The sequence below is a fragment of the Pinus tabuliformis genome, chromosome 4_1 (assembly GCF_031772625.1).
Source record: "Pinus tabuliformis cultivar Carrire ecotype Pingquan chromosome 4_1, CPIR1, whole genome shotgun sequence".
NCBI classification, from domain to species: Eukaryota; Viridiplantae; Streptophyta; class Pinopsida; order Pinales; family Pinaceae; genus Pinus; species Pinus tabuliformis.
The window spans coordinates 712219728-712246126 of NC_142303.1; the positions used below are offsets into that span (position 1 = coordinate 712219728).

A 26399-nucleotide genomic window follows, 5' to 3' on the forward strand; every position below is an offset into this window, starting at 1 on the left:
TACCGTTGATCCATCTTCCTTGCTTTCTAGATTAACACTGATCCAGTTCTGATGTATTTTGGTGGATTTGCAGCTCCATTTGTTACTGTCCCACATTGTTAGGATGCCACCTGAGGCTCCTCTTGCTTCACTTGCACAACCACTGTAACGCTTTTGCTGGCTGATGACTCTATTAATTTCAGATTGATCTTGCTTTGTTTCTTGAACAAGGACGATTTCAGGCTTTTCACTTTGGATTAAATCCTTAAGGGCTGCTATCTTGGAGGGGTGCCCTAGTCCCCTACTGTTCCAGGATAGCATTTTCATCATGGTTTACCAGTTACATGGAGAGGTGCTCGCCTCTCTTTGCCCTTGTTATTATTTTCTTTATCCGAGTGTCCAAGAATGAAGGATTCTATAGGAGTCTGAGAGCCCATGGCGATATCTTTCTGAGTGCTTTCTTCTCTCTGCTGTTTGGCCGATTTTCTGCCAGGCCCTTTTTTGGGAACATCACTGGGCGCTCCATGATCCTTTGAAGAACTTCTGGTTATCCTAGCGGAGGGGGTATCAGGGGAGGGTTGAGAAATGTGAGGGGGAGAGGGATGGAGAGGAGGATCAGATGAGGGGTCGGAATCTTCCTCAGTGAGAGTTGCGAATGGATTAGAAGATGGAGGAATGGAAGGATCCGAAGATCGAGGGGGAGAGGAGGGGTGATGGAGAGGAGGTTGCTGGGAGGAAGAGGAAGGAAGCTGGTGGGCTGAATGATGATTGGAGGGGTGTTGGTGGGAAGGCCCAGGGGCTTCAGAGTCCGATGGTTTCTGAGGGGGTGATGATTTTTTCCTTTTAACAGTTTCCCATTGCCCTTCTTGCTCTTCTGTTTCTACATTTATGATTTTAGTGCATCTATTTGCAAAATGTCCGTATTCATGACATACCTTGCATTTGAAGGGAATCTGTTCATAATCCAGCTGCTGAATGTGACACCAGTCGTCTACCTTCAGTTTGATGGCTTCCGGCAGTCCACGCCCCAGATCAACTTCAACACAAATCCGCGCACAGGCCTGCATGTTGTCTTTGGGTTCACTGCGGTCTATGTATTTTCCGACCGCGTTTCCTATTGCTTTGACCGAATCGTCGCCCCAGCCTGGAACTGCACTTGGAATGTCTAGCTCTGGATCGAAATCCGGAGTCCATTTGTTGAGATAGAGACCCCTGGAGTCCATAAAGTAAGGCCCGTTTCTGAAGATTAGATCCTTGTCCTCCTTAGTTTCGAAATGAAAGGTGAAGTATCCTCTACCACAAAATCTGATGGATATTTTGCCTTGGATCTTGTCCGACCAGTTCCGTTCAACCCACCTTTGCACTGTTTTGGGAGAAGGCCATAGTCCTGTAAATTGCCCGATTAATCCTTTCTCTGCTAAGGAAATGGCTGCCATGCGAGGAATGGTCGGAGGCAAATGAACTTCCTGTAAAATATCTAGCTTCTTCACAAATTTTGTTGCTGTTGGTCTAGGTCTTTGCTGGGGGAGAGATTTAACCAGATTTGAGAAGGCTCGCTGTAGCTCCGGATCCCCACCAGGCGGATCCATGATGCTGGTCGATCAAGCTGATGCAGGCAGGCAGGCAGGTTCGAAGGCAGGCTCAGGCGCGCGCGCGCACAACAGCAGCAAAAATGATCTGTCATCATTCAATAATGTTATATGAATGCATATATGATCTTAAATATATGAACTTCATCCAAAAAAAAAATAAAAAATCTCAGGTCTACCATGTTAGCAACTCATGGAATTGATAATTTTGTGGGGGGGCAACATTGCCACATAGGACAAGCCTTGTCACCCACTAGCTCATGTTTGTCTCCACTCTCAACTCACACGGTGGCACCAACAATCAGTCAAAAGATAGCACTCAAACTGCTAGCCAACCACACGGATCATACGCAGATTTGGATGAGCAATTGACTCTAGTTGAAGTGGAACGGTCTGCACTTTAAAGCCCTCTTGTTTACGTGAATATCCAACCAAGTACACACAAATTAGAGCCAACTCCACTCAACCCTCACGTTGGCAGCCTTCTAGAACACACGCATGGACATATTTGCACACGTTTTTGGGGACTGTGGGTTCATGGGAGAACATTGATTTAGTGGTAGTTCACAGTAGTCATTACATTTGTTTGGTGTCAGTTTTCAAAAGTAAATTGTGGGATTTGTTTCCCTTCATTTCCACACATATGTATTCTTCTGTCACTCATACTCATATGTTGCCACCAGAAGGAGGAATCGCAGACCACTTACAACAGTCATGTTGCCATTTGGAGAGATCAATTGCATTGGGATCTCAACCATCTCAACTTTGGGATTGTCATCATTAGTCACTTGTTGCACTGGTTCACATTGGGATTTCCTCCCAATTTTTCTATAAATAAACCAGTTTGAATAAAAAGTCTTTGGGGTTCATTCATGACTGTTATTCCATTGGAGCATGTTCTTGGTTTATTGATGGTATAATCTTCTCTATTTGTGCTTTAAATTGTGTTTCATTTCTCATATGCTTTTATAGAATTGTAGATGTAGAGCTATCTTACATTTGCAATTGGTTTATGAATATGCTCTAGGTGTAGATAATCTCTAGTTATTTTCATATAAATTTCTAGAGTTATCTTACCATTGTTTATTGATTTAAGACATATGAGCTAATGTGTGTTGGAAGTTTTGTAGAAGACCATCTTTTGGATCAATTAGCAAGTGTGAGGGGAAGTCTTCAAGAGACCAACTCACTCTTGGCATAGTTTTCAAGGAGCTCTCATCGTTATTTGAATCTCATAAGTCCAATATATCAAAGTGCTTGTTTTGTAGGGTTCTCCCTTTGACATAGTTTGTTTATAAGTCAAGTGATGGGGTCCTTTCGCATCACTTGAATTAGTTTTGTACATTATTTTGTAGTATACTCACTTATTTGCATGCTCTCTTTTTTGCACACTAACCATGTATTAGTTTTGCAGCCCTAACGATCTTTCTTGTAGTTTCCCTCAAACGTTCAAGCTCATTTCCAAAGAGGTCATGGGCATTAGGAGGACTTATCAAGGAGGCTAGGCCGTGCACCTTTTTGGGAGCTTATTCTTTCAGGTTGTAGAATCATTTCATCCCTTTTGAGGCTCCCATAGTTTGAAGGGAATTCCATGTTATTGCAAGATCTCATATTAAATATTTCCCATTATTCCTTGGGTAACCTTCTAAGAGGCTCTAACCTCATTGTAACACCATTTAATAATAAATCTCCTTTTTTTGTTGTGTGAGCGTAGGTTTTACCCATGGCATCCTATCGCTCCATTTAGGGAGAGAAGCTTTGTGGTGGATTGATTGTTTAACATTTCCATTTCTTTCATTTTCACATGATATGCATGCTCTAATTGGAAAGTAACACAAATCAGATTTCATTTCTTAAAGTTTGTTACAAGCTTGCACCATTTTATCTTTGTTGCTATAAACTACAAGTTCACATTCTATTTCAAAGCAATTTACTCTTATACAAGCAACTCTCTTACTTGTAGCAAACTTTGACACATTTAGCTTGACATTTGTCTAATAATCACTTATGCCTCATTGTTATGCTACATTTTTATATCTTGAATATTGAAGCATTGTGTATTGGACAATTTTATTTTCCAAAGAAACTATTTACTTCTATGTCAAGCTAATTATCTTTTATTTTCTCAAGTTAAAGTTCCTTTTGCAAAGCTATTGTGGGCATCAATCTTATTTCAATTCACTTTCAAGCATTGCAATCTACCCTAGGAAACTTTACATGCATCTTACTTAGGCCCATTTTCAAGCATCATTAAAATCGACCTCCAACTTAAGTTTGTTGTATAGACTCTAGGGACCCTCCACCACTATTGACTCTTAACCGTGAGATCTGGATTTCCGTGCGAAAGTGAGGTCTAGGGATAGGAGTTCAATTGAAACTTTGCTTTAGAGTACAACTAATAAAATAAACAAAGAGAACATCTACATCACAACTTTACTTTACTTGCAAATGCAATTCTCCTATTTATGCTATCTTGGATTTACTTGAGACTTGTTTGCAAATATCACTGTTATTTCAAGAGGCATTTATTATGCAAGTATTGTGAATTCTTTTACTTTTGCAACATTTAGCTTTCTTGTACTAGACTTTCTTTCATTGGTATAACTCTATTTTAAAGTTATTTCATATATTTGTTGCTTTGATGATCATTTAAGCTCGAGTAATTGATGCCATTATCACATCATTTGGGCATTTACTTTCAAGTACAATCTCCTTTATAGTTGCAATTGATGTTTATATGCTTCTCTTGGGCTAACTTTTGATTTTGCAGGATTGTTTATCATTGTATCTTGATTTCATTTTTTGAGCAAGCTATTGTTATTTACTTGAAGGCATTGGTCTATATTTTGAATATATCATTGAAATTTGCTCATTTATTCATATGCTTGCTTAATTCTTGGAAACAAGTTATTTTTTGACAAGTAATCCAAATTAACCTTAATCTCCTAGATACTCATATCATATAACTTTTTGTTAGGGACCACCCCCCGTTAGTGAACCAATAGTTGTATATATTAAGAAATTGAAAAGGGAAGCATACAACCTATGCCTTGATGTTGAGGCCTTCCTTTGGGTGGATGTCCAAGTCCAAGCAGAGACTCTTCAAGCACTCCTTCTCCAAGTTAGAAATGGGAAGCATGTAAGCATAATCTCAGCATAAGGATGCAACAACCAATGACCAACCATTTGGGAATGGAAGGGGGTGAATTTATAGGAAGGGAGAATGAGTTAGGACTTCACCAAAGATAGAGGAAGGTCCACATGTCAAGGAGGAAGCTGATAGGGATAAGATCAAAGGGTATTATTGGGAGAATTCAACTACATCTACAACGAACAACATCCAGCTCGTCGTTCTAGAAGCCTCTAGATCACGAAGCTTCTCCTCCAGTTTGGGAAAACTTGCCAAAAGGAGGCCAACGCGAGTTTTCCTATGAAAACACGTGCTGGCAGCACGAGTGTCTAACTGAGTAACTTGCCTTCAACACGGGCAGGCAGTGGAGCAAAACGCGTTGATGCCAAAAATTAGGTTTTAAGGCAAATTTTTCCAGAATGATTTCAGGGCAGTGTTCCTTTGATTCTTCAGGGAGGTTTTGGTCTATATATCATGATGGATATTTTGCACAGTAGTCAATGTTTTGGCACTCCGGGATATGGAATGGGAAGTGAACAAGAGACATGACAAAACATTGTGTAACAGGTGCCCCCTAAAGTATGAAGGAAAAACAGGGAGTGATGGCTAAGATGCTTTACAAGTCAATGCAAGGACGAGAACAATACCGTTAGGAGACCTGCGAATCAAGCATATACATATATATATTTGACATTTCTGACGATCATGCCTAATGATACAGAAATAGGCATCTAATGATACACGAATTTGTGGTATGGACGCAACCATTCAAATAAGAGGGATCATGTGTAAGGATCCTCGGTATGGTCGCAACCATCCGAATAGAAAGGATCATAAATAGGGACCCATGGTATGGTCGCAACCATCTGTCCAACAGAAACATGTATACAATCCTGAATGACTCATAACTCCACGGAACCTGGATTCTATCAGACAAAATCCAGGGTCTTGCGCTCCTTCTCGACCCAATTAATGTACAGATTCTAACATGTGAATAGATGTGTCGAAGTCAAACATGATAGAAAACCACCTGATTACCGGTCAATGATGTAAATCGTTAACAGGCACGAGAGAAACCACCAATAATGACAATGGCTCTCAAGGTACAATCAACACAATCCACGAATGTGAATAATGGGACTGAAGTCGAACATCTGTGAAGTCATCCAATCGAAGGTCAATGATGTGAACCTGGTGTCGAATGCAAAGAACTTGCCATTGAGGCATGTAAGCTCTAAGGTACTGGAAAGGAGTTTTTAGATAATCTTCCCAAAAATGAGCTGAATTCGACGGGAAGTGATCTGTAAAAGGAGGGCCATAATGAATCCCACATCATCGACACGAAACAAAGGATGTAGTATAGTAGATAAGTGTGATCCAGGACTGTAGCAGAAAGTCAGATAGTGTATAGGCGGTAAAGCATCGCAGATAGGACTTCTCTTGAATATATTGATGACGTGACTCCGGAGTTTGGCATCATTTGAGTTGCATAAGATCAAAGGTCATGATGGTGGAATGATATGATCAAATTAGAGGCAAAATGGATTTCCCAAACCCAAGAAGGCAAGTAATGAAGCGAGGTTATCCCAAACCCGACGCAAATCACAGATGAGTGTCATGTTCAAGAGTGACACACTGCCTTTACAAGATACAAAAAGACAGACACTTTCACTTGTTCCCCCACCATTGTTGGTGAGTACCCCATATATTTTTTATCGTAAGCTTGAAGGAGATAACATATGCTTGCCATATAATTTCACCCTTCGGATGAATCCATCCCTGTAAGTTTTACAAGCCCTAGGAAGGAGGAACTCGGTTTCGTCATGGCGACAAGTCCTGCGTCGTTTAAGTTTTACGAGTCCGATGAAGGTGAAACTCGACATATTTTTCATGTTTAGAGAGTTTGAAAAAGAAGTGGAAAAGAAAACTCTAAAGGTCCCTTTTCGTAAATCGTCTCTTGAACCCGAAAAGTTAGAAAACAATATCTAAGAGAACCTCTTAGCCATGTTCGACTAAGGTATTCTTTTTTTGTACAATAGTCTATCTCAATCCGGAAAAGGGTTAAACTTATACTGAGTAGACGTCATTTCATTTACTTTTACAAGTCCGAAACGACAAGTACTTGACAATCTTTTCATATTTTGAGAGTTAGAAAAGAGTTGAAAGATGACTCCGCCTGGAAAAACGAGTGGTATAAAAGGATAACAACTGGTTCCGGTCATGATGGAACTGCTCAAAACATGTAAAGGTCAAGAGGCTGGCTAATAAGACCATTCATCGCAGATGTTTCTCAGGCAAGGGTAAAACAACCAAGTGAAAGCGTATGATCGACCAAAGAGATGGTGACAATGGAATGAAAAAACCAAGGCTCATTTGGAAAAAATCGGCCGATAAAACAACAATCACGAGATGTAAAGTGGGAATGGTTTCATTTTTACACAAGCTTGAAACATGGTAAACTATGCTTCAGTTTGGTTTCATTTTTACACAAGCTTGAAACAAAGATAAACCATGCTTGAGATAAGTTTGCATGCCCCTATCATAATGACTCAATTCGAGGCACATGCCCCCCAAACTTCATTTCATTCACCTAAGTGGATGGAATGAGGGTTCACTTACGAGATCAAGTGAAAGATTTGACTGGGATTTTACGAGATCTAATGAGAGACTCGAATTGGAAGGGGATTTGTTTCATTTTTTAACGAGCTTGACACGGGAAAAGAACCATGCTCATGGGAACCTATTTCATTTTTTAACGAGGTTGACATGGTAAAAAAATTATCCTCATAGCACCTATTTCACTTTTTAACGAGGTTGACATAGTAAAAGAACTATCCTCATGGAGATCTATTTCATTTTTTAACGAGGTTGACATAGTAAAAGAGCAGTCTACAAGACACTTTCCTAGACTACAATCGAAATTAAAGAAGAGGAAGAAGACCTACCTCGTTTTGATGCTATTATGTATTCCTTTGTTGAAGATTTTAATCGCTTGCTCCTTTAGGCTGAATCTTTGTTGCTCACGGCGTTTGAATACCTGCACAAGAGATCAAGAACACAACAAAGCATAAAAGTGCAACCAACATAATTCAAATGTAATCCACTTAACAAATCAAGGAGAATTAAGATAAATGAAGCATCAACACAAACATTTATGGAAAGTGAACCAATAGTTGTATATATTAAGAAACTGAAAAGGGAAGCATACAACCTATGCCTTGATGTTAAGGCCTTCCTTTGGGTGGATGTCCAAGTCCAAGAAAAGACTCTTCAAGCACTCCTTCTCCAAGTTAGAATGGGAAGCATGTAAGCATAATCTCAGCATAGGGATGCAGCAATCAATGACCAACCATTTGGGAATGGAAGGGGGTGAATTTATAGGAAGGGAGAGGGAGTTAGGACCTCACCAAAGATAGAGGAAGGCCCACATCTCAAGGAGGAAGCTCATAGGGATAAGATCAAAGGGTAATATTGGGAGAATTCAACCACATCCACAACGAATAACATCCAGCTTATCGTTTTAGAAGCCTCTAGATCACGAAGCTTTTCCTCCAGTTTGGGAAAACCTGCCAGAAGGAGGTCAACATGAGTGTCTAACTGAGCACCCTGCCATCAGCATGGGCAGACAGTGGAGCAAAACGCGCTGATGCCAGAAGTTAGGTTTTAAGGCAATTTTCTCCAGAATGATTTCAGGGTAGCTTTCCTTTGATTCTTCAGGGAGGTTTTGGTCTGCATATCATGATGGATATTTTGCACAGTAGTCAATGTTTTGGCACTTCGGGATATGGCACGGTAAGTGAACAAGAGACATGACAAAATGCTGTGTAACAACCTCTCCTTTAACTGTTTTGAGAAATAGTCTTCAGAGTAGGTTGTGGAATGGAAGCCAATGGGAAGCAGACAGTGGCCTGATTAACGATACCTCCCCCTGTGTTCCACTCACCCAGTGCCTCCGGCGCTACAGAGACTGTGGCTTTGACGACTGCAAGGTCACTGTGTTAACCACTAAGAAGAGTTGAACCTCTCAAGCTAATTAGGAAAGGGTTGACATAGATATCTATCAACCTAGCTTATGCTAGGAGGTAAATTTTAATGCAAGCTAGAACTAGGATGCTTGTGCAAAAGACTATGAGTGAGATTATCTTGAGTTAAAATTATTTATGTTATTTAAGTATTTGGTGTGAATCGCCTTATAGCAAGAATACTTAACAACATTGAGATAACAATCTTAAACAAGATAAATGCTAGCAGATACAAGTGCAAACTTCAACTAAAGATCAATACATGAGATGCTTGACCAATTAAAAAAAACTAAGGCACTTATCCACTAATGAATATGCCGAAATTTCAACAATTTTCAATATCACACCACTATTGAGATAACGAATGAAAAGCTTAGATGCCCAGTGCTTAAGGTGATCAACCAAGATGCCAAAGACTTAGAACAATGATTTAATTAGATGCCAAACACAATGATGCCAATTAGATTTCAAGTGTTAAAACAACTTGTGTCAATCACAAGATCAAGGATCTAGAGCTTAATTGTAGAAGTGCTTTAGGTGTCAAATTCAGAAAATTTGGCAAACTTAGCAAGACACAAATGTTAGATCTCAATAATCAAATCAGCATTAGCACTTTAGAAAATTTCAGCACTCTATTATACTTATGATAACATCAAGAAAGTCACTTTAAAACCATGAGATTTGCCAAACTTATGAGGTAGAAAATTTTCCAATGCTTAACCAATGCTAATTTATGATTTTCAGACCTCTTAAGATGTTATATATTACTGTTAGAACAACAGTGAAAAAGCTATGATAGAAGCAAGTAAATGTCAATTCCAACCTGCATATGCTTGCCCAATGTCACAAGAAATAACCCAACTACCAAATAAACTTGACCAACTTAAAAAATTAGATGTGTTAGCTTGCTCAAGATATAATACTCAGAAAAATTTCAGATTTGATCTATTTATTACAACAGTGAATAATGAACAAATCAACAAGCTAATGAGGCTATAATCAATGCTCAATATGCCTAAAATTTAGGTAAATTTACTGAAACTTGAAAAAAATGAAATTTTGGGCCCTTTTCAAGTGTGTGATTCATAAATTGCAGATTTGATGTGTTCAGTTATGCAGTAAATTTCATCAAGTAGAAAAATAGATTTAGGCTGGATCCATGGTGCCCAAGTGGCCAAAATTTAGGAAAATGAAAATTTTGCAATTTTGACCAAGTTTTATGTGATTTAGGGCCTAATTATCACTATAATCATTGCTGTAATAAAACAGAGGCAAAGAGAGGGTTTAGAGGTCAAACCTTAGGCCCAAGGCCTTGTAGATGCATTTGCCTAAGTTGCCCAATTTTTTTTGATGAGGAAGCCACCTGAAAATCAAACTTTTGGAGCTCAAGAATCTGCAAAACCATCAAGGAATCAATCCCAAAAATTTTAGAGGGTTTAGGGCAAACTAGGGTAGAAGATGGCCGAGGAGAGCCAACACTAGGCCAAGGAAGGCCAACGTTGAGGTCTAAGGGGGCTAGAATGATAGATCGGGGGTCAAAGAGGCAAGGGAAGGCCAGAAAGGGGCAATGCTGGAGGAGGGAGGCCCTTGGAGGCTTGATGATAGGGCTTCTATTGGAAAAGGCTAGGGTTTAAGGGTTGAAAGGCCCAGGGATAGCCTTAGGGGCAACCGTCTAGGCTTCCAGAGGGGAGGCCAAGGCCTTTTTAGGCCATGGCTAGCCCTAAAAAGGGTCTAAACCATCTGCACAGGATGAAAGGGAGGAGGACGAGGCCTCTAGGCCTCACGACCAGCCTTAGAAGGCCCTAAAACTTGGACGCATAGGCTAGAAGGGCTGATGCAAGGAGGACGCATAGGCTAGAAGGGCTGAGTAGCCCAACAAAATTTTCTAGAGACTAGATCTTACCCTCAATGGCCTAGATCTAGCTCTTCTTCCACTTGATCCTTTGATCCAACCTGCAAAAATAAAAATACAACACCCAAAACCCCAATTAGCAAAATAGTATACAATTTAAAGTTACAAAATAATTTTACAAGCTATACAAGGGTTTTAGAATAAATTTTGAGAAATAATTTTGTATGGTATTTTTCGCTTTGATAAATGGCTAAAAATGCATGCACACTATAGCCTTAGTGAAGATATAATCCACCATACAGATACTTAGGATCCAAGCAAAATGATCCTTGTCCACAGTCTGTGAACTTGGAGACCAAGGACTGAAGTACCTGCAAACACTATGTGTTATCTCCAAATAATCATATATAAGCACAACATAGGAAACCTGTAGTTAGTACATACGACAAATCAATGAACAAGTACATCTCGAGTTGCACCCAAAGTCTTTTATTATGTCAGAAAAAATAGTTTCCAACGTGACAATAGTTTACACAAATGCTTCAACAACAATATTCTAACCAGAGATCAAGGTGACTAGAGACTCAAGTGACTCTAATTTATAGCTAAATCCTCAAAGTGGAAAAAAATTGGCTAGTTTCTTTGATCCTTGTCAAAATAATCTTGGCCGTTGATAAACACTTCAAGATCTTTTAATCTTGGCCCTTGATTTTTTTATTTTTGAGGAATTTTCAAATTTATCATTTAATTCCATTTTTTTAGCTCAAAATTAATTATTTTGAGCTAATTTCTTCAAAAATTTGACCCACCAAGGTCCAAGCGTCCAAATTTTCTTGAAATATACAAAATTCCCTTGGTGGAAGACCTTTAAAAATTGTTTCCTTTAAGACCCACGAATATTTCCACTTGGAGAATTAATTTTCTTAAGACAACTTAATTTTGACTTTAATTAATTAATTTTCTGGCTTACAATTTAATTTTATTTTGCCAGAAAAATTAACTAATTTACACATGAGGGGATTTAATATTTTCCCACCCTCTAATATATAAGATTTTACATTTACAACCCTCAAAGGGGGAATACACTTTTGGCTTAGACCCTCAAGACACATAACCCTTCTGTGACTCAATATGATCCAATAGACCAAGTGATTTGTAATAAAATAATTCAGTCAACTAGCTTAATTTGTTCTCACATTGCTTTTACATTAGACTCGACTAAAACACTAGGACTCACCTAAGACTTTGACAATAAATTTCACCCTAGCTTTGGGGTTTAAGCTGGAGGGAAAAAACTCTTCTGATTAGCCTTGTTTAGAAACACAGATAATCAGTGAGGTAAAAAAACCTTCTAGGATGAAATTTGTCACCAAAATCATAGGCTTACCTAGGTTGTTACATAATTAAACGGTCGTACTAGAACAATGTTTTAAAAATCCAACTCCGACTCCGACTTGGTATCGACTCGGCTGGTGTGATTTCAATGACTCGGTCGTTGTAAAAAATACATTAAATAATTTTTATTTATTAAAAAAACATAATTTTAAAGATTTTCATTCATGTTTCCAAACACAAAGCTTTAGAATATAGATAGAAAACAACATATGATCAAAGCAGGCTCATGAATATATCCATTATATCAAAATGGCACCCAATGCACTGTCCAATACATACATGATGATGATATAGAGATCAAAACAAAAACACGTAACCAAGGAGGCTAGAAATGGCCTCTACAACAAAAGTAAACTGTGACCAGTACCACTGGCTACTGCTAGAGGAGCCAACATCATCTGGCTCAACCTCTGAATCAGAGTCAGATAGGGAAGCCCATGGCTGCTCCTCCTCATCATCTCCAACTGCAACTATAGAAGTGGTAGCACTAGTAGGCTGTGTAACTGGTGGCTGCTGAGATAGACAAGATATGCGCTTCCGTCGTGGCTGCGCAGAGGAAGCGCCTGCAACTGGAGGACTTGGGGTTGGCCTTGAGGCTGGTGCAAGTGGGTTTGCATTCAACTGAACATTATGTTCGAGTGATGCCACTGTCTGTAAATCCAAATCAAGTTCCTCATCAGAATCAAACTCTGCTGGATGACTCTCCACTGCCCCAATTTGATGTTGGATCAATATCTTCCAACACAATGGGATCTGAATCAGGTCTTTTGTTCAACGATTGGTTGCGTTTGAGCCGAAGGTTGTATTGGACATAGACTAGATCATTTAACTGTTTTTGATCCAAACGGTTTCTCTTTTTCGTGTGAATCCTCTCAAAGACAGACCAATTGCGCTCACACCTAGTAGCACTGCAAGTTTGACTCAAAATACAAATTGCAAACTTCTGCAATTGAGGACAATGGCTACCAAAAGCCTCCCACCATTGTGCTGCAAAAAACACAGGAGTGTAATGAGTTAGCTCAACAAAATTGCAAATTATATCCAACTTTCAAATTATAAATGATTTAACAAAATAAGTTTAAAGAATTTGAAAATTGAAATTTTTGTTTACCTGGCTCATCTGCTTCCCTTGCAATCTTTGCTAGGTTCTTCCCAAAGGTACTTGTGGCTTTGCTAAAGGTTGTGACCTGTCGGTGTATCTACCGCTGATCACACTCCAGTGGGATCATGCGATCAATGCAGTCAATCAATCCATCTCTAACCTCCCCACTCAAAGCTCCCGCCGCCAGAGCTTTATAATGATATTGGGGGTTCAAAAAATACCCAGCTGCATGTATAGGGCGATGGAGTTGATTATTCCATCTTTCAAAAATGATTTCCCAAATGGGCCCATAGTTAGCCACTTTATCCTTGTATGCCCTTTTTATTTGCTCCTTTGCTTGATCCATAGCCTCATAAATGAAGCCCATAGCCAATCTTTCCCCATCCACCAGCCACAACACCTTAATGAGTGGCTCAACAACCTTTACAATCTCTGTCGCCTTTCTCCAAAATATTTCTTCATTAACTTTCTTTTTCAATTCTTTGCCTTCCTGTTTGAGAGACCATTGGCTTTGATTCCATTCGTCACTGGAAATTATCTTTTGCAAGTTTCTATGTTGTGAAAGCATAGATTGCAATGTCAAAAAATGAATAGCAAATCTAGTGATGGCAGGCCTAATAATATCCTTGTCCCTTGCGTGTCTCCTCATAACGCTCAAAATCCATGAATGATTGTAGAAAAATTTTGTTATGCTTTTGGCATGATCTACAATGTTTTTGACCCAATCTAATTTGCCAATATCCTCGAGCATGAGGTCTATGCAATGTGCAACACATGGGGTCCAAAATATGGTTTTGTGTTTTTCCTCTAACAATTTACCAGCAAGAACATAGTTAGAGGCATTGTCTGTGATGACTTGAACAACATTAGTCAACCCCACCTCCTCAACAACCCCATCCAATAGTTGACACAACAATTGTCCATCTTTCACCCTATCAGATGCATCAACTGATTTTAGAAACATGGTTCCCTGTGGGCAGAAGATAAGAAAGTTTATGATGGTACGGTTCCTTTGATTAGTCCATCCATCTGACATGATGGTACATCTTGTTCTTTCCCATGAGTCCTTGAAATGATTCAAATACTCATTAATGGAGGAAATTTCTTTCTACAAATGATACCCCCTTATCTCATGCATAGTAGGGCCTTTGAAGCCTTTTCCAGCAGCATATATGGCATCAAACATAGGCTCATAATATGGTGAACGGGAAGCATTGAAGGGGATATCAACATCATACCACCATCTACATATGTAATCACAAACAGTCTCCCTCAATTCTTTCTTCCAATGGTCATCTAAAGTGGGCTGCAAAGTTCTACTAGCTTCAGGACCATGTGCATTTGATGGAGAGGAGGGTGTGACAGTGAAATAACTTTTGATATTCATATCACCCTTCTTTTTCATTTTACCCTTACCTTTTTCTTGAATAGACTCCAAAGAGGGAGGAACATATCGGAAGGGGTTGGATGCATCAGTACAAGGGATAGAGGAAGAACTCTCAAATCAAAATGGGGGTTGGTAGCCATCATTTTTTGTATACTCCTTTTCCTCCCAATTTCAGCCTCTTTTTCTTTTTGCCTAGCCTTTTCTTCTTTAAACTTCTCAAAGCTATTTAACAAATCCTTCTTAATCTCCCCAATTTCTGGTGATTCACATGGAGTAATTTGGCATCTAATCCCTGCCAAGTGTTGTTTCAGCCTATTAATGCTCTCAGGACAATCCTTAATTTTTCTATGGCAAAATGTGCAATGCATTTGACTATCAACCATTTCAACATATGCCCAAGCAACATCTTTCACTCTAGGTGCCATTTTTTGTCTTGGAAATGAAAGGAAAAAATCTGAAAATGAAAACAAAGAAAACAGCATTGCTTCAATGTTCATTTCTTTCACAAAAAAACACTCTTTTCAATTTCTAGATTTGCACAAAAAAATAAATAAGCAAAAACATATTTTTAGAAGTGAAAAAAAATACCTCTAGGCACAAACTGCCTTCTCAAAGTTGCTCCAACAAACCAACTCCTCAATGCTGCTCCAATGGCTGCCTAAGAAGCTCTTCACTCCTGCTACAATGCTTGCCCAAGACTCCTCACTGCTGCTCCAAAAACAATCTCTACAACTCCTCACAAATTTTCACTCAAATGCAATGAGATGGCTATGAGGAAATGAGAGGGGTTGGGTGGGTTTTATAGGGTTTAGGAGAGGGAAATGGACCCCAAAGAACCGAAAGGAACATTAGAATGGGCTTTGGGATCCCAAAAAATCAAACTTTAAAAAAAAGCCGCATTCTGGCTGCTCTTACCGAGCCAGCGGAGTTGGCTTGGACTTGGCTGAGCCGATCGGGTTGTTACCGAGCCGGTCGAGTTGTTACCGAGCTGGCCAAATCAATATCCAATTCGGCCGACTTGGTAACAACTCAGCCGGCTAGTCCGAGTCAGCCACCGTGTCGACCCGGTCAGCCTCTAACCCAGTTTGACTCGGCCGAGTTGGAGTCGACTCGGTACTAGAATCATTTACATTACAAGTTGTAGAATGGGTTGACCATGACACATGGACTACTGATGGGTGATCCGATCCTTGTTGAAAAATTTGGTACTTCTACTTCCTTGGAACTTTGACAATTTCACTGCAACAGGCCCCATCTCTTAGTCCTTGCCACCAACCACACCTTGTGGGGTTAAGGGCATTTCTCACTAACTGGCATGTGTGTGTGTCAGGCGGCAAGTGTAACAAGACTTACCTTCATGTACTTGGCCATTGAAAGAGAGAGAGAGAGCTGCTACAAAGATATCTTCAATCAAGAGTGCCAACAAAATGTGACCTTCAATCTTCCTTCACCTTAGCTTTGATACCCTGTTGAGAAATCAAGTGCTATGTAGTTCAATGCTTGATCCCTCTTCTCAATAATTACTTGTGAATATTTGATGTCTTCTTATTACTTTTCATGTCTACTTCATCAAGCAATTATACAAATGTTCAAAACATAAAGATCACAATGAGACAAGGGACACCAAAAGTTAGGCCGAGGCTAGGGCCAAACCCATAAGTAGAAAACCCAACAATCCTTCTTATAGAATCAAATCAAAATAAGAGATATCCAAGACCAAGACCAAGACCAAACTGCCACAAAAATTCCAAGTCAAACCCTCCAAGGCTCCTCCAACAAGTCAAATTCAACATTGGTCAAACCCCTTCAAATCCGATCAAGCTCAAAATTTCGGCCTTGCAATAAATTCAAAAATGCCTCAAAAATTTCGCACGTGTAGGCTGCAGTAGGGTAGAAAACTTCTATTATCTTTTCTCCTTTGATTTCCTTCTCTCTCCTTTGAATTCAAGCATTCTTCTTCTTGTCTAGGTGTAGAAGATGATAGATGATGTGATGAATGAATTGGTTCTCGAAGAGGTCGAATTGTCTCTTATATATGGTTGTTCAGGAAGGTCAAATAGGTGCCAGTAGGCCGACTTGTCCAAGGAGGGCCAACTTGGTCTTCTTGTGGGCTTATGACTCAAAAATAAAATTTAAATTCTTTTTCTTACAAATGTCCAAATGGGACATGACTCCAATAAATATTCTTTTGACTCAATATTTTTTTTTTGACTCTTTTGACTCCCATGAAGAACATAATTTAACATATGTAAATGAATATATTAAAGACACCAATGATAATTTTATATTATGAAGACCGACTCTAGTTACAACTTCAACAAAATGCCTATCACGAAAAGAAGCAAGAGGCTTCTAGTAGCAAGAAGGGTTCTATTCTTACAATAGGTTTAGCTTTTGCGATGAAAGATGAAGCTTATGATGAAAGTTGGAGAGCAACAATGGAAGTTGATATTGTTCCATTGTGGGAAACAGAGACTTGAAAGGAATGGAAGTACCTCACTCATTAAGAGGGAGTGTTGAAATTGGGTAGCATTGGGAGGTACTCTCACATGCCCTTGGTGCTAGGCTTGTGAGAGGGAAACACCCACAATTTATGATGTGTGGGCTTTGGACCAAATTTTAGGGTTTTGGATTCAAAGTGAGTGGGCTTGGAACTCAAGGAAGAGCATTTAATAATCTAATTTAATGTAAAGGTTGTGTTGTAGGTTTCTTCAATGACAGAAGGGCTTCCATAAAGACCTAAGGATAAGTATAAATAAAGTAGCCAATGTTGAGGCTTGTGACAAGGAGCAATAAAGTGTTAGTTTCTATAGCATGAAATGTCTTCTAGCCAGGAAATTTGGTGGAGAGGCCAGAATACATGGGATCTCCAAAACCCAAAATTCGTTTCTGAAAATTCCACCTAGAGATGGCTTAATTAGATTATTAACCAGTTTTTAAATATTTCCTAAGTCTAAACTTAGGGAATATGGTTAATTAATCTGAATTAATTAAGTCAAGGTGCAAATAATCTATAAACTCACAAGAATCGACTCCAAGATGATCCTAGCCATTGGTTAAGTTTTAATCTTGGCCGTTGGTGCTCCAACAATGGGTTATAAAAGGAAGTCAATGGGCACTTGAAGAAGACACACCAGATACACCAAAAGTTCGATTTCCTTGGAAGATCGATTTCCATAGGGTAGCAATAGTTGCCGGAGAGCCAAAGATCGAAGCAGTGAGTGAGGGGCAGGGACAGTGAGGCTGGAGGAAGATTTCCAGGTCCACGAGTGCATTGCAGAGAGGCAGAAAGAGCCACAGTGAGGCTGACGCAGGGACTGCGCAGTAGCCTCTAAATGCAATTCGATTTGCAGATTCAAGAAGTCGTTTCAGTGTTCCAGTGGCAGAAGAATTTTGCAGAGGTTGGGAGAAGCGTTTCTAGAGTCTGTGGCAAATAGAAGAAGCAACTCAGATTGAGATCCTGGCCATGGGCCGTACGAATTAGACACTGCGCAGAGGGTGGTGCAGGGCAATTCATAGAGGGTTTCAGAGGCCAGTCTTCAATGCCAGTTTTGCCTGTGGGGTGAAGAAAATTCCTCACTAGATTTTTGCTAGTATTTTTCTCTGTAGGATTGCCAGATTCAACATCTAGCTTATTGTACTATGAATTTCTCTTTGCTACCTAATAATAAAACCCTCAGCTGCTGCATTGGTTTTCCCAAGTGGGTTTTTCTAGGGACAATTGTCCAAAAATAATGGTGTCATTTTATGTGTGTGTGCTAGTATTTTCTCAGTTTCCAGTGCTATTATTTTCCGAAGTTTATTTGTGACGGTTGCAGTGTGATTAATTTGGTATTTTCCGTAGCAAATAAATTGTTAAATTAATTAATAGTTAGAAGAATGAATTCCAGTTGCTGCAATAGGGTTTCTGTTTTGAAAATTTCACATGGTATCAGAGCGTAATTGATTAGCCGGGAAGCTCAAAAGCGAAGGAGAGAATTTCGCTACTTAGAGTGAGCAGCAGACCGAAATTCCTAGAGGCCGCATACTTCATTGACCAACAGACCGAGTTGCTGGGGCATCAATTCGATTTTCAGTTGCATGATTGCAGAGAAGTCGAGTTGCCTAGGATAGTGATTTTAGATGTCAGAGGGAGCAACTGTAGCTCAGATTTTCGCTGAGCAGATCCCTTGGTTGGACACAAAGGGTTTTGCAGCTGTAGAACCAACGTCAAGTGGAAGTGGAAGAGAAAAGAACACACAACAGAGGGAAAATTTCTCTTAGGGAACTTCGAGTCTCAGAAGTTCGATTTTTCTAGGCAGATTGGCAATAGCAGCTAGCAAAGCCATGCATTCCAGAAGGGAGTGCGAGTAGTAAAGCAACAACCAAGCAGAAGGAAGGAGAGGGTTTTCGACAGTTTTTGAGATGGCCACCGCTGGGCTTAGAGATCACGACAGGTTGGATGGGGCTTCTAACTATGTCATCTGGAAGGCTATGATATCCTTCCTTCTAGATGAATATGGCTTGAAAGCCCACATAGATAATGTGGTGGCAGTTCCCTAAGATGCAGATCAACGGAAAGAATACAGGAAGGAGATGGCAAGGGCGAAGCGGTTGACCTTGGATGGAGTCCTAGATCATATAGTCTCACATGTGGCAGACAAGTGAACAACCAAGGAAATGTCAGATGCTCTCTCCACACTATATCAGGGTACTTCCGAGCAGTGGAAGATGTTCCTAGAAGAAAAGCTGAGATGTATCAGGATGCAAAAGGGAGAAGGCATAAATCCCTTCCTCACCAGAATCCAGGAGGTTCGAGATCAACTTGCAGCTATTTGGGCAACGCCTCAACCATCAGAGCTAGTGAGTTTGGCACTAAACAATGTCTCTGATGATTCGCAAGTGTTTGTCCAAAGCATATTGGGCAGAGACACTTTGCCAAGATGATTCGCAAGTGTTTGTCCAAAGCATATTGGGCAGAGACACTTTGCCAAGATGGGACAGAATGTGGGCCAATTTGTAGCAAGAGGAGTTGAGGCAAGCTCTGCTAAAGAGCTCCACACTGGCAATAGTAACAACGGATCGAAGGTGGTGAAGGAGGAGGAGAATGTGGCCCTTGCATCTAAGGGTCCCAGTTAGGGGCAGGGGAAGCAAAGAATGAAGAAGAAGGACCTGCCACAGGTCAAGTGCTTCAGATGTGATGAGCTCAGTCACTACAACACACACTGTCTTTTCAAGAAGAAGAACAAGCACGAGAAGTAGGACCAACAAGCAGTGTCAGCTGAGATTGTCAGGTTGTCCTCCAGGTTGGAGGAAGACTTCGTTATGATGGTAGCGATACCTCCGGGAGTGAGGTGGGGTGACTTGGAGTTGTAGCCCCAGAGAGCTACAGAGATGGACCAGGTCCATTGAGGAGTCCACCTCATGGATCATTACATGGCTATGGGGGCCCACAATATTCAGTAGCAGGGTGAATCAGTGTTAGGGTGAATCAGTGTCAGGGGATGCAGTCAGAACCAAAGTGACAGTCGCAAACTAGTAGCAGTCAGGTGTTGGGGTGCGCAGTGCAGAGTGGCATAGTGTAGAGTCAACAACAATGCAGATTCTTCAGAGACAGTGCAACGACTAGTACTAGTCAGAGACTCGGGTGATAGATGCAGCATACTGAACACAGTTGATTCAGTATTTTGGATGTTTCTCAGTTGCAGTTGTTGCATCAACATATGAGAGGGAGTTGCAATGTAGATGCGGTGTTGGCAGCAGTACAACAAGGACATCATCAACACAGATGCAACATCAGAGTTGCGTAGTGGTTGGTGGGCAGTCACAGTGGCCGGACATCAACAATGTGACAAAGGATGATACAGAAACAGGGCGTTGTGGCAAAATATGCAGCCCTAGAGAGAACACAATCCTCTCTAAGAGGGAGTGTTAGTTTCTATAGCATCATATGTGTTCTAGCTACAAAATTCTGTGGAGAGGCTAGAATACATGAGATCTGCAAAACCCAGAAATCGTTTTTGGATATTCCACCTAGAGATGGCTTAAGTAGATTGTTAACCAGTGTTTAAATATTTTCTAAGTCTAAATAAAGGGAATATGGTTAATTAATCAGAATTCATTAAGCCAAGGTGCGAATCATCTAGAAACTCACATGGATCGACTCCAAGATGATAGCGCCAATGATTAAGTTTTAATCTTGGGTGTTGGTGCTCCAAAAGTGGATTATAAGAGGCAGTCAATGGGCACTTGAAGAAGACACACCAGATACACTAGAATTTTGATTTCCTTGGCAGAGCAATTTCCAGAGGGCAACAGCAGTTCTGGAGAGTCAGAGATCGAAGTAGTGAGTGAGGGGTAGGGACAGTGAGGTTGGAGGAAGATTTCCAGATCCAGTGAGTTCATTGCAGAGAGGTAGAAAGAGCCACAGTGAGGTTGACGCAGGCACTGCACAATAGCCTCTAAAGGTAATTCGATTTACAGATTCGAGAAGTCGTTTCAATGTTCAGGTGGTAGAAGATTTTTGCAAAGGCCAGGAGAAGTGGCAAACAAAAGAAACAACTCAGATTGGGATCTAGGCCGTATGAATTAGAGCTTGTGCATAACCGATGCAGAGGGTGACACAGGGCAATTCGTAGAGGGTTTTAAAGGCCAGTCTTCAATGTCGGATTTGCCTATGGGGTGAGGAAAATTCCTCACTAGATTTTTTCTAGTACTTTTCTATGTAGGATTGCCAGATTCGGCATCCAGATTATTGTACTAAGAATTTCTCACTGTTGCTTAATAATAAAACCGTCAGTTGCTGCACCAATTTTCCCAAGTTGGGTTTTTTCGGGGACAATTGTCCAAAAATACCAGTGTCATTTTATGTGTGTGTGCTAGTATTTTCTCAGTTTCCAACGCTATTATTTTCCGCAGTTTATTTGTGAAGGTTGCAGTGTGATTAATTTGGTATTCGCTGTAGCAAATAAATTGTTAAATTAATTAACAGTTGGAAGAATTAATTCTAGTTGCTACAATAGTATTTATGTTCTGAAATTTTCACATAAAGTATCATCTTCTTGTGAGAGGCTAAAAGTGACTTAGCTACAAGTTGAAGGAAGTTGTGAAAACTAGGAAGCTGCACTCTGGAAAAGGAGATCTAAACCTAGTTTAAGGGTTGACTGATGAAGGTGTTGTCGCAACAAAGAGGCCAAGGACAACAAGGAAGAATTTGGGACTAAGAAGAGCTGACTGTAGTTGTTAATGAAGGGCTAAAGGAGCAACCGAACTTTGGTTGGACTAGTTGCAGGGTTAAAAGATGGCTTGTTAGGCTCGTAAAGGAGGCCGAGATTAGTTTAGGGCTGTGTAGCGACTTGCTAGGCTAAAGGAGCAGTTCGTTGGTGAAAGTAAGAGGGCCTAAGGTAGAACAAGTGTTTGGCTGAGGGCAGGAGAGGTAGGCCGGGGGCTAGGAGAGGTAAGCCGAGGCCTGAAAGACCCACAGAAAGATGTCTGAGGCCAGCTGGAGTGCTCACAAGCTTGTAGCAGTTGAAGGAACAGAGTGAACAGGGCTAGCTATGGAAGAAAAAGGGACAATAGGTTGACCATGGGTTACAAGGAATTGTTAGGTATGCAATTTATTGTTTGGATGGTTTAAGGTGGGCTGATAAAAGCCCTAGTTTGCTACAACCAAGTGTTTAGAGTGTTGTAGGAGTATTTGGTTGAGCAGGAAGGGCTTAGAGGACAAAGTCTCAACCTTCAGTGTTTGGTCAAAAGGACTTGGCATTGTATTGGGATATAAAGGGCCATTATCCTTGGTATAGGATTCCTGAGGTTTTTCTTGTTAATGGATTGATAAGAAACAAGTTATGGGCACTAATTCTTGTGTACTATCATTGATTTGATTGCTAGTATTTTCCATTGTGTAATTTTGAAGTTAGGCATTTTCAACGTCTTAATGTTTTCTAGCTAAGTGCATAGACTAGACCTAGGGTGCATGGATTTCTAATAGATGTCCTATGTGTAGTTCTATGGAAAATCTGCATTAGAAGCTTCATGTGATATTTGTGGCATGATCCCAAGGTAGCAGTATTGATTGAAGGCCAAGTAGATGCCTCATGAATGTGGACACCCTCAACCAATGTAGCATAGGAACATATGCAATGTAACATCCTCATCAATATGCATGTACAAGTGTGAAATCACCTTCTTAAGTGTACGTCTTTAACAAATGACATGCAAATGTGTGCAAGGTGTCTTCAAGTCCTCATCATGGAAATAGACACCTTAACAATTGTATCGCTCAAGTGAAGTGGTCTATGAATTCTCAAACTTAAAGATACAACCAACTCCAAGAACTGTGCAACAATAATCCAACAAGTGACATGTGTGGCTCCAAGTCATTCATAGATCAAGGTAGAAGGTCGATTAGTAACAACTAGACACCATAGATCAAGTGCTGAATCATCAAACCTCAACAACCTCCACATGCATTTAACATACACCATTAACAACCTTATTTCATGAAAAATACCTCCACAAGTGTGCAAATGATGGGGAACTCCATGATAATAGAATGTATAGCCATCTAAAAGTGCAATCTTAACCTCAAAAGATAACCAAGAAGTCAAGTTTTCTAGTTGTGGAAACAACTTGTGCAACAAGGAGTTGGTTGGGCCTTCTAATCAAACCCTAGATGCTTGAAAAAGCATGAAGAAGTGGAGTGCTCCCATAGTTTGAGTGTATATGATATAAAACATCATCACAAGGCCATACTAGACACTTCAAACCCTAGGGTACTGTTGTCCAAGGTGCCGCATTATTAGTCCTTCTTTAACAGGGTAAAATTTGCGTGAGAATTGTACAAAATGTTAAAAATCCATGATGGTGGGCATGCTACAAGAACATGTGTCTATCTAATTAAATATCATAATGAGTTCACAGTAGAGAAAGAAATCTAGAGAACCTTTATTGAGAAGTGCTAGACTATCCATCCTCTTCTATAAGCTGAAAATTACCTAAATAGTGAGCCAAATGTTGGAAATCCATGAAAGAAAGGAGTGCTCACTAGGAGTAAGTGTCCAGTACATCAAGAATTATCACAAGAATGAAATAGACACAATAGACCCTAGGGTGATCTTTCCAAGGAATATGATCTGTCAATTATGCCAATATCAACGTTTGAAACCCTAGGTTGTTGAAAAATGCATCAAGGAAGTGAGTGCACTAACAGTTGTTTATCTTGTTAAGTATCACTGCAGGAGTAGAAAAGACCGAGCTGCTTAGAGGAAGAATTCAACCCTGTTTGACCATTGTTGACTTTTCTAGTTAGGGTTTTTTTGGTTGCTGTCATAAATTATCAGATATGTAAATTTGTACTCTCTCTCCGCTGAACTATTGAAGAATATAAGAAGAATTGATCAAGGGTTCCCCACATTAGGGTTTGTCCCTGGCTGGTGCCACATCTTGTGTCCTTTTGTCTTGGCTTGTCTTCTACTGTTTATGTTTATGTTCTATCTACATTTTACTATCATGCTAATGTGATTGCTAAACTGAATATTGATATTGGGCTAATAAAGAAATTGAAGTAAATTGTTCCTAAGCATAGAACATACCTAAAATTAACAGAATTGTACCAAATGTTGAAAATATATGATGGTGTAGGGCATGCTACAAGAACAAGTGTCTATCTAGTTAAGTATCATAATGAGTTCAAAGTAGACAAAGAAACCTAGAGCACCTTTATTGAGAAGTGCTAGACTATCCATCCTCTTCTAAAAGTTGAAAATTACCTAATGTGAGCCAAATGTTGGAAATCCATGAAAGAAAGGAGTGCTCACTAGGAGTAAGTGTCTAATCCACCAAGAATTATCACAAGAATGAAATAGACACAATAGACCCTAGGGTGATCTTTCCAAGGAATATGATCCGTCAATTATGCCAATATCAACGTTTGAATCCATAGGTTGTTGAAAAATGCATAAGGAAGTGAGTGCACTAAGAGTTGTTTATCTCGTTAAGTATCACTGCAGGAGTACAAAAGACACTCCAAGAGGTAGGGTGCTCTATCACAAGAGTCTAGTAGCATATTACCAAAAAATCCTCATCCAATCCCCCAAGGTACTCCAAAAAATTCCGAGATGAGCACTCTAAGAGAACAAGAGTTTCTTGTGTTTAATATTGTCATGAAAGTGGAATAGACATGCAAAACCTTAGGGTGCCTTCACCAAGAGTTTGTGATGCCACCAATCATACTAATGTTGCCTGAAACCCTAGGATGCTATGCCAAAATAACAAGTAATATGCAAGATGTCTAGAGGAGGTAAGTGCTCTACAAAATTCCTTCTCCTTCACATCAAGGATCATCATAGAATCTCAATAGACATGTCACAAGTCAGGGCACCCCAGGTTTGCGGGGGAGCGCCCTCCCCTCACGTCCCCACTCCGAATTTTTTCTCCACTTAGGAGCTATTTGGGAGCTAGACGAGAGCACTCTCTCAAAATCACTCCTGATGGGGGAGCGATTTCGGTAGCACGCTCCCTGCAAAAAAAACGAACCCTGGTTTTTCGGGAGCGTTTAAGGGAGCGGTCAGGAGCGTTCAATCCTTGACTGCCCCCGTATGCTTCGAGAGCGATTTTTAAGAGGGGGAGCGGTCGGGGAGCGATTACTCCCGAACGCTCCCCTTCTTAAAAATCGCTCCCGTCCGATACTGAAAAAGAAGGCTGCACGACCGAGAGAGAGGGGTGATGACTAACAACGAAGAGGGAGATGAAAGGGAGGGAAAGGGGAGCGGGGAAAGCATAAAAAGACCCTCTCCCCTCCCATTATTCACTTCATCCATTGGAGAGCAAGAGGAGCAAGAGGGTTTGGAGCTTGGAGGAACTTGAGGAGCTTGCAAAGGGAGATTGGAGTTTGGTATTGAAGGCCAAAGAGGTAGGATCTACACTCTAATCTAGCCATTTTTTTATGTTCATTGCTAAATAAATAAAAAAATTCTCTATTTCCCATTCACATTCCTCCATTTTTTTGCAGACTCAAAACTTCAAAGTTCAAACATCATGGTTATATGGCTTGGCATTTTCTTCTTCTTGGTTCCTTTTTTGGTTATTATGGTGTTGGAGAGTAGAAGGAGGGTTGATCATGATGAAGAGGAGGATGAAGAAGTGGGTTATAGTGTGTTAAAATTGGCAACTAGGGCCAAACTCCATGTGGGTCTACTTATTTATGGCAGCTTCTATTTTTCTTGGATTCCTCTCGTCGAGAGGTGTATGATTGATCTAAAGATCATCCGATTCCAACATGTATTCATGGAGATATGAATTTATTTGTGTTATGTGACGATTCGTCAAGGTCGGCCAACAACCAAATTACCCCAACCTATCCTCAACGTTTCACCATAAATAGAAGAGGTCTTCAAGTCATTTTACACACACATCTCTCTTGTGATCTCTCTCCACTTGTTTGGGTTTTGGTGGAAGGAGAGATCTAGAGGAGAATACGCTGCCCTAATGAGATCTAGATGCAGTCATGGAAGAGAGGCTTTAACTCAGGTCTAGAAGAGACCCTATGCCGCTGTTCTAGAGTGCCCTAGACGCAGTCATGGGAGAATCTTATACGCTGCCCTAACGAAATAAAATCAGAGTCATACGCTGTCCTAAATGAGGCTATTCTTCGCAGCAAGGAGAGGCTTCAATACGTTGCCTTAGGAATCCTCTATACGCTGTCTAGTGAAGCTCTAAAAGAGCCCTAGCCGTAGTCAAGAGGAAGAGATAAACTCACAGCTAGCCGCAGTCCTAATGGGAGGATTCTAGCCTTACCCTAGCCGCAGGTAATGGAGAGACTTGGCCGCAGTTCTAGAGGGGAGCTCTAGCAGTCAAAGGGAGCTTCAATTTGCAACTCAAAAGATCTCCTAATCCGCAACCTAATCCGCAGTCTAAAACACAGTCAAGAGGCCCTAATCTGCAACCCAAACTAGGAGCCCCAAT

At 40.4% G+C, this 26399-nt stretch overlaps 1 protein-coding gene across 2 annotated transcripts in view; it reads left to right on the forward strand.

Moving 5' to 3' along the window:
* AR401 (S-adenosyl-L-methionine-dependent methyltransferases superfamily protein) overlaps window positions 1-26399 on the forward strand; it is a 207043-nt gene that overhangs the window by 67019 nt on the left and 113625 nt on the right. The gene's annotated exons all lie outside the window — the stretch shown is intronic.